This window comes from Cajanus cajan, chromosome 8 (assembly GCF_000230855.2).
Source record: "Cajanus cajan strain Asha chromosome 8, NIPB_CcT2T_4, whole genome shotgun sequence".
Taxonomy (NCBI): Eukaryota; Viridiplantae; Streptophyta; class Magnoliopsida; order Fabales; family Fabaceae; genus Cajanus; species Cajanus cajan.
In genome coordinates, this window is record NC_138524.1 from 13245638 (window position 1) to 13256412 (window position 10775).

The 10775-nt window shown below is 28.7% G+C and overlaps 1 long non-coding RNA gene across 1 annotated transcript; it reads right to left on the reverse strand.

Annotated features, from left to right (window-relative positions):
* Window positions 1-9065: 9065 nt before the first annotated feature.
* On the reverse strand, window positions 9066-9991 carry LOC145950841 (uncharacterized). Its single transcript, XR_014428689.1, has 2 exons — window positions 9655-9991; window positions 9066-9499 (listed from the first exon to the last, which is right to left on the reverse strand). It is a non-coding gene; the product is annotated as an uncharacterized LOC145950841 (long non-coding RNA).
* Window positions 9992-10775: the final 784 nt, after the last annotated feature.

Genomic DNA, 10775 nt, shown 5'->3' on the forward strand with positions numbered 1-10775 from the left:
AAAGTGGGGCTCCATGGAAAATTAGTGGTCTGAAATATTCATCTCACTCTCATGTTCATTGTCTAGTTTGACCAAAACATCGTATTAAATTCGTCTTAAAACGATAGGTGTGTATGAATATGAACAAAGTTGCAAGAAGATTTAATTCGATGATGACTGGTCCAGAACAATAAATAAACAATTGTGGACTAATTAATAAAAACAAGAAGAAGAAACATTAGAGTGGTAAATCATGGTGATGACTATTTGGCATAATTCAAAACGTTCGGCTGCGTGAGGACGTAGATAATTGTAACTATTTTATATGTCTATTTGCAAAATTTGCGTGACACTACAATTCGGGTACAACATTTTTTTTCTTCTTTTCTTTAATTTTGTATGGAATGTCTATCTAGATTACATAATAATTACTCCCTCTTGTTTCTCTTTATAATTAGAATCAAGTTAAAAGTCTTGTTTGAATCATATATGCATTAATTTTTTTACAAAAATATTTTTATTTATAAGACTATTTAAAAAATAAAAGAAAAGTGAAGCACATTCTTATTTGAAAGATTAGGCATGGTTAGTGACGGACTATCATTCTTAGGTGAAATATATATATTTTTTTTATATTGGCTTAAATATGTTCAACTTACCTCAAATTAAGTTAATTTTTAGATTACTACTTTAAAAAAAATTGTTTTAATTACCTGACAATTTTTTTTATCAATTTAGTATCTGATGTTAGTTCTCCTCCGTTAAGTGATGACGTGGCAAATAAACTGTCACGTCATCACCCAACAGTGTCTGCCACGTCATCTAAGGGACTGCCACGTGGACATGTTGATCATGTAGCAAACACTATTGGGTGATAACGTGGCCGTCAGTCTGCCATGTCATCACTCGACAGAGGAGGACCAACGTCAGGTACTAAATTAAAGAAAAAAATTGTCAGGTATTTAAAATAAAAAATAATAAATTAATAGGTAATAATCTAAAAATCGATCTAATTAAAGGTAGTAATATGAAAATTGTCACTAAAGGACAACCTATTTTGAGGCCACCATATTTTGATTGCATAAATTACACTGAGTCAAAGGAGCGTATGTGAATATTCGTACAATCCATCAACTTCAAACTTTGGTTTGTCATAAAAAATGGACCAAAAATTCCAACAAAGATAGTGGACAATGAAGAAGTGGAGAAAAGTGAAGATTAATAAGATGAAGAAGACATAAAACACTTGTAACTAGAAACAAAAGCAACAAATATTTTATATTGTGCCATGAATTAAGATACTTTCAAAAAAATTTCCAAGTGCGGCTTAAATATGTTCAAACTACCTTCAATTAGGTCGGTTTTTCATATTGCTACCTTTAATTAGGTCGATTTTCAGATTACTATACCTATTAATTTATTATTTTTTGTTTTAAATACCTGACTAATTTTTTTTCTTCAATTTAGTACCTGACGTTGGTCCCTCTCTGTCAAGTAATGACATGGCAAACAGACTCACGTCATCACCCCCATAGTGTTTGCCACATCATCACCATGTCCATGTGGCAGTCCCTTAGATGACTTGGCAGACACTATTGGATGATGACGTGGTAGTCTGTCTGCCACGTCATCATTTAATAAAAGAGGACTAACGTTAAGTACTAAATTAAAAAAAATTATCAAATAATTAAAACAAAATAAAAATTAAAAAACATTAATCTAAAAATCGATCTAATTAAAAATAGTTTTAACATATTTAAGCCTTTTATATTCAATATATTTGGTCACTAATATTAACAAGTAATCAAGTTAGTATTAATTAATTTGTGACCAATTTATATTATTTGTTAAATAGTTAACTCATTTGATTAGTTTATTCATATATATATATTTTTTATCTTGTTATAAATATGTCTAGTTTTATAAACTAAAGATTAAATTTGTTCATAATATTACAATTATCACTAATCTCAACATATAATAGATTAAATACGAAATTTTTGCTAAATAAGTCATTCTCATATGATTTATCAAAAAATATTTCATTATTCATGTCCCGAATAAAAGAAAATATTTCATTATTCATGTCCCGAATAATTCGATCGCTAAATTGCTGGGGAAAAAAATTTTGATTGCAACAATTTATCAATTTCAAATTCATTCATTCATAAAATAGCAAATTGATATCGGTGGAGTTGTTAATTGAAAATTTTTATGTGGTGTGAAATTGGCACATAGAAACTCCATAAAAATAAAAATAAAAAAAAACTGCCACTTTCAAACTTCTTATCAAAATTTTTATTTCTAAACTTCTATATATTGTCTTATATCAATGATATTTTTACCCTAATCTTTATCCTTCTCTTTAAAACTATATACATAAAAAATAAATACATCTTTACCTTTATTTTCTTGAATTTTTAATTTCAAATTTCTAACACAAAAATTTCATATCAACAATAATTAATATAATCCAGCTGAGTAGCTTTTAGACAAGAGTCACTAAGCCATCCACACCATTAACAAGTACACTAGCTTCACGTGGCCATGAGTTTCCATGAAGATTAAAATGGTCGTTGAAGGACCAATATGTTTGTTACTTCAAGGAAGTTTCACCTGTCATAACAATTTTGTGTATGATTCCAACCTTTATGTAAAATCTATCAAACATCAAGCAATATTGCATTCCCATCAAATGCTCGTTTAATCATTTGCTTTATTCTAATTGACAAAATTAGCACCTAAACCATCCGTGTAGGAATTTTCTTCATTAAAAACGGGAAAATATCAAATTATTGTATAACATCTCAATCTCCTAAAAAGATGAGGACAAGTTTTCCGAAACATCATTTTTTTTCGGTGCCTTCTTCAAGCATCGTGTCTTGTCGGAGAAACAAACCGTACTGCATTTGGTAATTATGATCAAGCTGTAATCAACTATTGTTGGCCTATCAAATAAACGCAAATCATGTCAATTAAAGTTGATGCAATTTCGATTAAGTTCATGATTCTTTGTTATTGATGATTTTATCCCCAAATGATTTTGGTAGCACTCATTTAACTGTTACGATATTATCCTGATCCAAATTTGTGAGTAGTACTTTATTACTTTTAGCCTAATGGAATGGTAGAAGAAAATAGTGTTGGGGATAGGTTCATGTATGGTACGAAATTTTGATAGAATCAATTCCGTGAAACTAAATACGAGCTAATTAAAGATCTGACAATATTTGGAATAAGACGTGATCAATCAATTTATTGTCTTCATATATTAATCTAATTATTATATAAGTTAGATCGTAGAATTAAATAAATATTTATTTACAAAGTATATTTATAATATATATTTTAATATAAACAATATCATTATAAGTAGTATATCCCTTTAATCAAAACGATGTTCATAAAAATCAAGAAGTTATATTATTATTACATAATTGTTTTGAAAATATACCTTCTTAATAGAATATATAGCATTAGATAAAGTTAGAATGACTGAAAATGTAAATTGAACTTATCCTTAAATACATTAGATTTAATTTTTAAAATCTATTCAAATTGAATCGAATTGGTAGGACGCGTTATGAACACCTCTAATAAAAGAGAATAAAAAAAGTAAAGTGATTGTAATAAAATAGAATGAATTGAAATAAAATAAAATAAAAATGACATTTTACTATTTAGATATTATATAATATAATAGAACAAATATTTTATTCTATTGTCTTCGAGAAAGGATGGGATAGAATGGATTATATCTTTTTTAATTTTTGTATTATCTTATTTTAAATATATTTTGTAAAGATAAAATAATTATTTTATAATCTAAAAGTTTTCATCGATCAAGTATACATTAAATTTGAAGAGAAAAAAGTGGATAAATAATATAATAGAATGGATCATAGTTAGTTTTCATTCATAATATTGCATTCATATATATTTTACAAATTAAACAATAGAATAAGTTTATCCTTCACTCCATTGCTCTCTATTATATCCTTTGTTACTGATCCAAACAAAGCCTTAAAAAGAAGTTAAGCTGCGGTGGTAAATGTTGCATTGTCCTTTTGCTTATATAATTATTGTCTTAAGGTGTAGTTAGGGGTGGCCATTGTTAAGTCTTATTTAAATTATTTTTGTGTTTACACCAAGGTCATATTTTAGTTATACATAATATAATTCTTTTATATTTATATATATACTAATATATAAAAACGATACTTTTTTTTTTAACTATCTTAGTCTTTATTTTTTTTGGACTATTATACATTTTTATGTTAAAAAATTAGAAAAAAAATATTTTTTAATCAAATTTAAGAATTTGAAACTAATAAATCATTTTTACAATAATTACTTTTGGTTTTCATTTTTATATGAATCATTTTATCCTTTATTTATTTTTTAATAACTACTTTTTTTATGAGTAACTTCTCTCTTTTTTTTAATTTTTTTTAATACAATGCAGGTACGAAGTGCTTTTTTCCTGTTAGTTAATATATAAAGGGGATATTTTTTTGATAACTACCTTGATTTCCACTTTCTTTTTACCATTATACTATTTTATTTTAAAAAAATTAGAAAAAATATTTTTATTTAAATTTAAGAACTTGAAACTAATAAATCTGTACTTCTATACTAATATATAAATGAGATATCACTTTCAATAACTACTTTTAGTTTTTATTTTTAAGTAGAACATTTTATCTTTTATTTATTTTTTAATAATTACTTTTTTTTATAAATAATTTATAATTTTTTATTTTTTAATTTATTTTTTTTTAATACAATATAAACACGAAGTGTCTTTTTTTTTCTCGTGTGAAATAAAAGCATTAGCTTTATGTTTAGTTAGGAGTGAGCGTATATGCGCCAAATTTTGCGTACGGACTCGCAAAGCTTGCAGTTAAAAATCTTACTTTTTGATTCATATAATTATCGTAGAAATTGGATTCGGCTTATAAAACTTGCAAATTTCGCGAAATTTATGAACTCCACCAACTTACCCGCTTAAGAGTTAAACTTGATTATACTTACTTAGTGTATTTGGACTTAAGAATTTTTCATATTTTGTTCTTAGCTAGTAAGATTATTATTTTATTTTTTTTTAAACAAAGACCTTAAGTGTAACACTGAATTGTATGCTTGTTTATTTAATTTTATTAAGTAAATGATTTATATGAATTGTTGTTTTAATATTTTAAAACTTTAAGAATTTAAGAATTCTTACTAGTTTAATTATTTTGAGTTGAAATTTATGTTTATGTTTAGAACATCGTTTATAAATCAAAAGTATTTTTTATATAATTGATGTTATAAGGTTATCAAGATTAAGTATTCATAAGGCTTTTGTCTTATTTATTATATTCAAATAGATATGATTTAACATGCTATATTTGCTTAGAAGTCTATTAAACACTTAGACAACTATTTAGCCTTCCGAAGGTTGTTGTGTTGATGTTATGCTTAGAATATATCAAAAACCTTATGATATAAACACAATATGTATGATCGTTAAATACAATGTAAAAGGGAGGTAAGATAAGTATGTACACAAGGATTTATATTGGTTCATCTCAAGTCCAAGGCTACATTGGGTTCTCACCCAAAATAATGGAATTTTCATTAACATAACCAACACCATTGTTAAATACATCAACAACAATACTAGCTCTCAACTACATTTCCTTGCCAACTACACTAGACTTTAACAACTCTCGCACCACAACACCATCCTAGTCTTGGTTTGGAGTACCCACTCAACCATGACACACACTTGACCATGAGAGAGACAATCCAATATTCTCCACCTCTACAGGCACCATAAGCCTCTTCAAGCATCACGACTATTCTCTACCTCTCCATGCATCCACTCAACCATGAACCCCATTTGGCCATGAGAGAGACAAAATATAAGTATTATTTTACCTCTTTAGGGTGCCTAAGTATTATTTCATTCTAGCCTCTCCAGGCTATCATCTTATAAACTCTCTCTAAGCTACCCACATTCTATGGGTTCTCCCTCTCACTTTTCTCACAACCAAACTTCTACCTATTTGGGTGATTTGAAATAAAAACATATTACATACAAAAACACTCATGGGTTAGATTCTTCATGATAACTCTTTTGTACTTCTCTCCATTTTTAATTTCGGAGAAGTGTTGGAGTGGACTGGAATTGATCAATGACTTGGAATGTTGTAGGCTCTCTCCTATAACTTTTTATAGTTGTATTTGGTTAATGTGTGTGTGTATATATATATATATATATATATATATATATATATATATATATATATATATATATATGTCACGTGGGATGAACTAGCCATTAGAGCATGTCTTGTCCCTTAAATTCCATGCTAGAATCACATATTTTTCTTACATCAACAAGACTTAGACAAGGTGCCTTTTGCATGTGTTTTGAGTTCCATTTCCTCTAATATGGAACTTTATTGATATAGTCTCTGTAATTGAGTATTTTGACCCTTCAAATGATCAAATCAACTTTTGATGTCTTCATAAAACTTGTAGATAAATTTGTCCTTGATCATTAATTAGGAATTGGTTTCATGTTAATTAGGCCTCTATAGCATCAAATATTCCAAAAACATTGTAACAACAACATGATGTCATAAACAAATTAGTGTTTTCATATTGCAAACATAATTTGTCCACAATAGAGACCTTATTAGCCAATGATTTCTTCATCAAAGGTGCAAACATCAATTTATCTCAAAATCACGTCTACAAGTCCAAATGTGCTAAAAAATACTGCATTATGTTAGTGTTGTAACTCAAAATGACATTTTCATCTTGATTGTCATATTTGTCCATGATCTAGGCCTTTCTAATGCACGAACTCTTCTTAAATGTTGTATATAATTATTCTATATTTCCATAGCCACAAATTTTGGCTCAAGATCATGTCTACAACTCAAGATATGTGCAAAGTATAGCAAGTATGTTTTGTACTCAATATCAACATCATTTACAATTTTGCACATGGTTTAAAGCTCTTGACTTCTTCATGAAAAATGTATATATTTCTTCAGACTTTTCATAGCCACCAAGATCTCCTCAAATGAATTCCTAAAGCTTAATATAACACACAAATGGATTTCATAGTCTTTTGTCACTATTGAATGCATAGTTGAGACATTCATTCTGATCCATTTTAAGCTCTACATTCTAAAGCTTCATTCGGATATTTATGTCATATTGATTCTATTTTATTTGACTTAAACTTGTTATTTTTCGTCCACCTTCTAAGAGTAATTATGAATCAATTTTAAGTATGCCTTAATTAATGTTCTGAATACACCAAGTAAACTCATTAGTACCATAAATACTCAGAAGGCTTATGACTTTTGTTCACAAGGTTTGTCATAATTAGGTCTGGACTCAACATTGAGGTCATTGTTGATCAAGTTTAGAGAAAGATATATAAGGTTTTTTTAATACTTGAACTTCATAAGTTCATTTTCTTATGAGAAAAGTTAGAGAGCTAGGCTTTAGAGTTAAAGGAAATAGTTTTCCCTTCAGACTTCACATAATAGCTCTAATTCTTCCACAAAGCTCACTTGTAAAAGTTGAGTCAAGATTCAAAGCTTGGGAATTGAGAATCGAGTGTTGGTGGTGTCATGTAGAGAAAGCTCGAAAGATCGCGTTCTTCCTTCTTCTACCTCTTTTGTTGGTGATTCAAGGTACGAGAAAGCTTGTAGAGTTGATTTTTGTTGTATTGGGTGACTTGTGTATTGCCTAGATTCATCAAATTATGCGTGTTGTTGATTAGAAAAGTGGAATTATTGATGTTTGGTTTTCTTCTTTTTGTTCTTAGTAAAATGAGAAGATAATTAATGATTTGGAATCCTTGATGGTTGCATGTTGGAATTCTTTGATTATTTGAGTTGCTAGTGATGTATAGATGTAATATTGTGAGTTGCATGCTAGATTGAAAGTGATTTTGCAAGCGATTGAAACCAAATTGCAATTATGCCAAGTGTAACAATTGTCATTGCATTAGCAAGCACAACTTTATGGCATGGGGTGTGATGCTAATCAATGGCTCTCTTCCTCACTAATGCTAAGCTCAAAATAGGTAGTGTCAGACATGAGTCAATTAGGAATTTTTTGACTTGGTTACGCCAAACATTGGTGAAAAGGTGTCGATTGTGATTTCCTTCGGAACTTTCTCACTTGGTGAAGTTGGACACATGTTGAGTGACGTCAGGCATGATCATGTTAATGATTTTTTGCCTTGACAATTCCAAGAGCGAGTTGTGTAGCATCGCATGTGAGTTAGACATAGGCTCTTTACCTAAATGATAGTGACATCAAGTATGATTTACACGTAGACTCTTTGTCTTATTAAAGTCAGGGAAGGAGAATTGACACTAAATGTGAATAAGCCAAAGACTCTATGTTTCAATGGTATTGTGTTGTATTATGCATGTTATTGAGTAATATTATTATTATTTTTAATTTTCAATAGCTCCTTGAACTTCTTTTCAAACAATTTTCACTATGAATAAGACCTTTTTTATTTCAAATATCAATGACATTTAATAATTTTTATGTAAATGAATCTAATGAAACAAATTTTAAGTTTTAAATTCATAAAAAAATATATCTAAATTATGTTTCAAAATTAAAAATAACTATTATTTCAAAAAAAAAATCAAATCAACTTTAACATAAGAGATAAAAAAAAATCAAAATAAATATTAAAAATAAAATAAAAGATAACAATATAATTTAACCTATTTTAATTCACTCTTTTACTTTTCAAACTTTTTTTCTTTATTCTGATTTATCCATTTTCTATCTAATTGAATAATAAAAAATTTTAGTCTAACAAATTTTCTCCCCTTTTATTTAACCCCGATCACTCCATGCAAAGTGCAAAGAACGCATCAATCAAAGGTTACACCGAAATTACATAGGCATACATGTGGCCCCCTCAACACAAAACAATCCCCATCTACACACAACCTGCCTCAGACAGGTCCCCAACATGTTGAAGAAGAAACAATTACCAAAAAACAAAAATAAATATAAAGAAAGGTAAACATGAAAGAAGAAAAAAATAGACAAAGAAAAAGAAAAGTAAATTAAATGCATTTTTTTTTCTTCTAACCCCTCATAGGTTACAGACTCACAACAAGAGTCACAACACGGGTCAGAAAAAGGTACCTAGAAAACATGACAACAAATAACAATCCAGTAATATTACAATTTCTCTCTCAATTCCTCAACCCAAATTGCAAAACATCGTTGGAAAAAAAAAATGGTTTAAACATTTCCCACTTTTTTTCCCCTTTAATTTTTCTAGACAGTGCAGGATCAAAAAAGATTAAAAGGGAAAAACCCAAACGCGCGTTTGCGCAACGAGCTTTCATCTGTGCGCAGTGATCAGCGTTTCGATGAACCGCAACCCATCGAACCGCGGCGCGAACTTCTCCGTCGACGCCGAATTCGCCGCCGGCGAGGAGCCGCCGTGGCCTGTCCGAGCCCCGCCGTCCTGCAAAACCCAAACGCAAAAATCAATAATTTCGCCGAGAAAAACCGCATCAGACTAAAAAAAAACGAGATTTTTCACACGAAAAATTTCAGATCCCAATTTTAAAAGCAAAATCACGACGAAAATAGAGAAATTTAGGGATTGGAGGTGTATGCCTGAAAAGAGACCTTGGCGGAGGAGGAAAGGGAAACGGCGGTGGCGGAGGCAGCGGCGACGGTGGCAGCGAGGATTGCGGATTTGGTCATATTGGGGGCGTTTGGGTGTCTAGAAGATGTTTTATGAATTTTGTGGGAAAATGAGAGAAAGAGAGAGAAAATTGTAAAAGCGCGTTGGGGAAGCGGGTTTTATATAGAGAATGGGAAATGATGGATGTTTTGCCAGCTTCGAGGGTAATAACGGAATAACGATTATGATGACAATTACGCGGCAATTCTTCATTGCATTTGCTCATTCAAATTACCTTTTTCAGTTTTTCTCTTCTATAAACATCAACCTTTCTTTATAAAAATATTCATATATATCATATATATATACCTAAGATTTTTTTTAGACATACATCACATTTCATTGTCATTCCTTTTTCAAGGCATGCCATTTTTTTCATAATAATTTAATAATGCATTTTTAAATTTCAAATATATTATTTTCTATTTCTTTTAAGAATAGCCGATTTATAAAAAAAAGTGTAGTCATTAGTTCCGTCATTATATTTATCAAATTTATTTTTTAAAACCTTTAAAATATTTTTTTTCGAAAACACCGAATCATGTAATTGTTTAACTTTTATAGTTTCATTGTGTTTTCTCATTTTAGTTTACACTTTTTAAGTTACAATTAAAAACCCTGAAACATTATTTATTTAAATTACAATTAAATATGTTGTTTATACTAAAAAAATCATTATTTTTTTTTATGTGTTTGTCTTTTATGTGCTTTTAAAAAGTAGATATTAGTAATGTGATTATTAGATTTGTTAAGTAAGATATCACTTGCTAAATATGTAATTTGTTACTATTTATGTATATTTACTTTTTTGACGAATATAATATTTATTGATATGATGTATATACATCAAATTTACAAGGATGAAAAATAAATAAGGGAGGACAAAAAAAATTAACCTTTTTTATACCATAAGTATTCTTTTAAAGAAATAATTTTACTTGAGTTAAATAAGATTATTTAAAAAATAAATATATCTAAATATTTAATATAGTTCTTTATATAAAATTTAAATTTAAAATTATTAATTATGCTAAACAACTTGACGTCAATT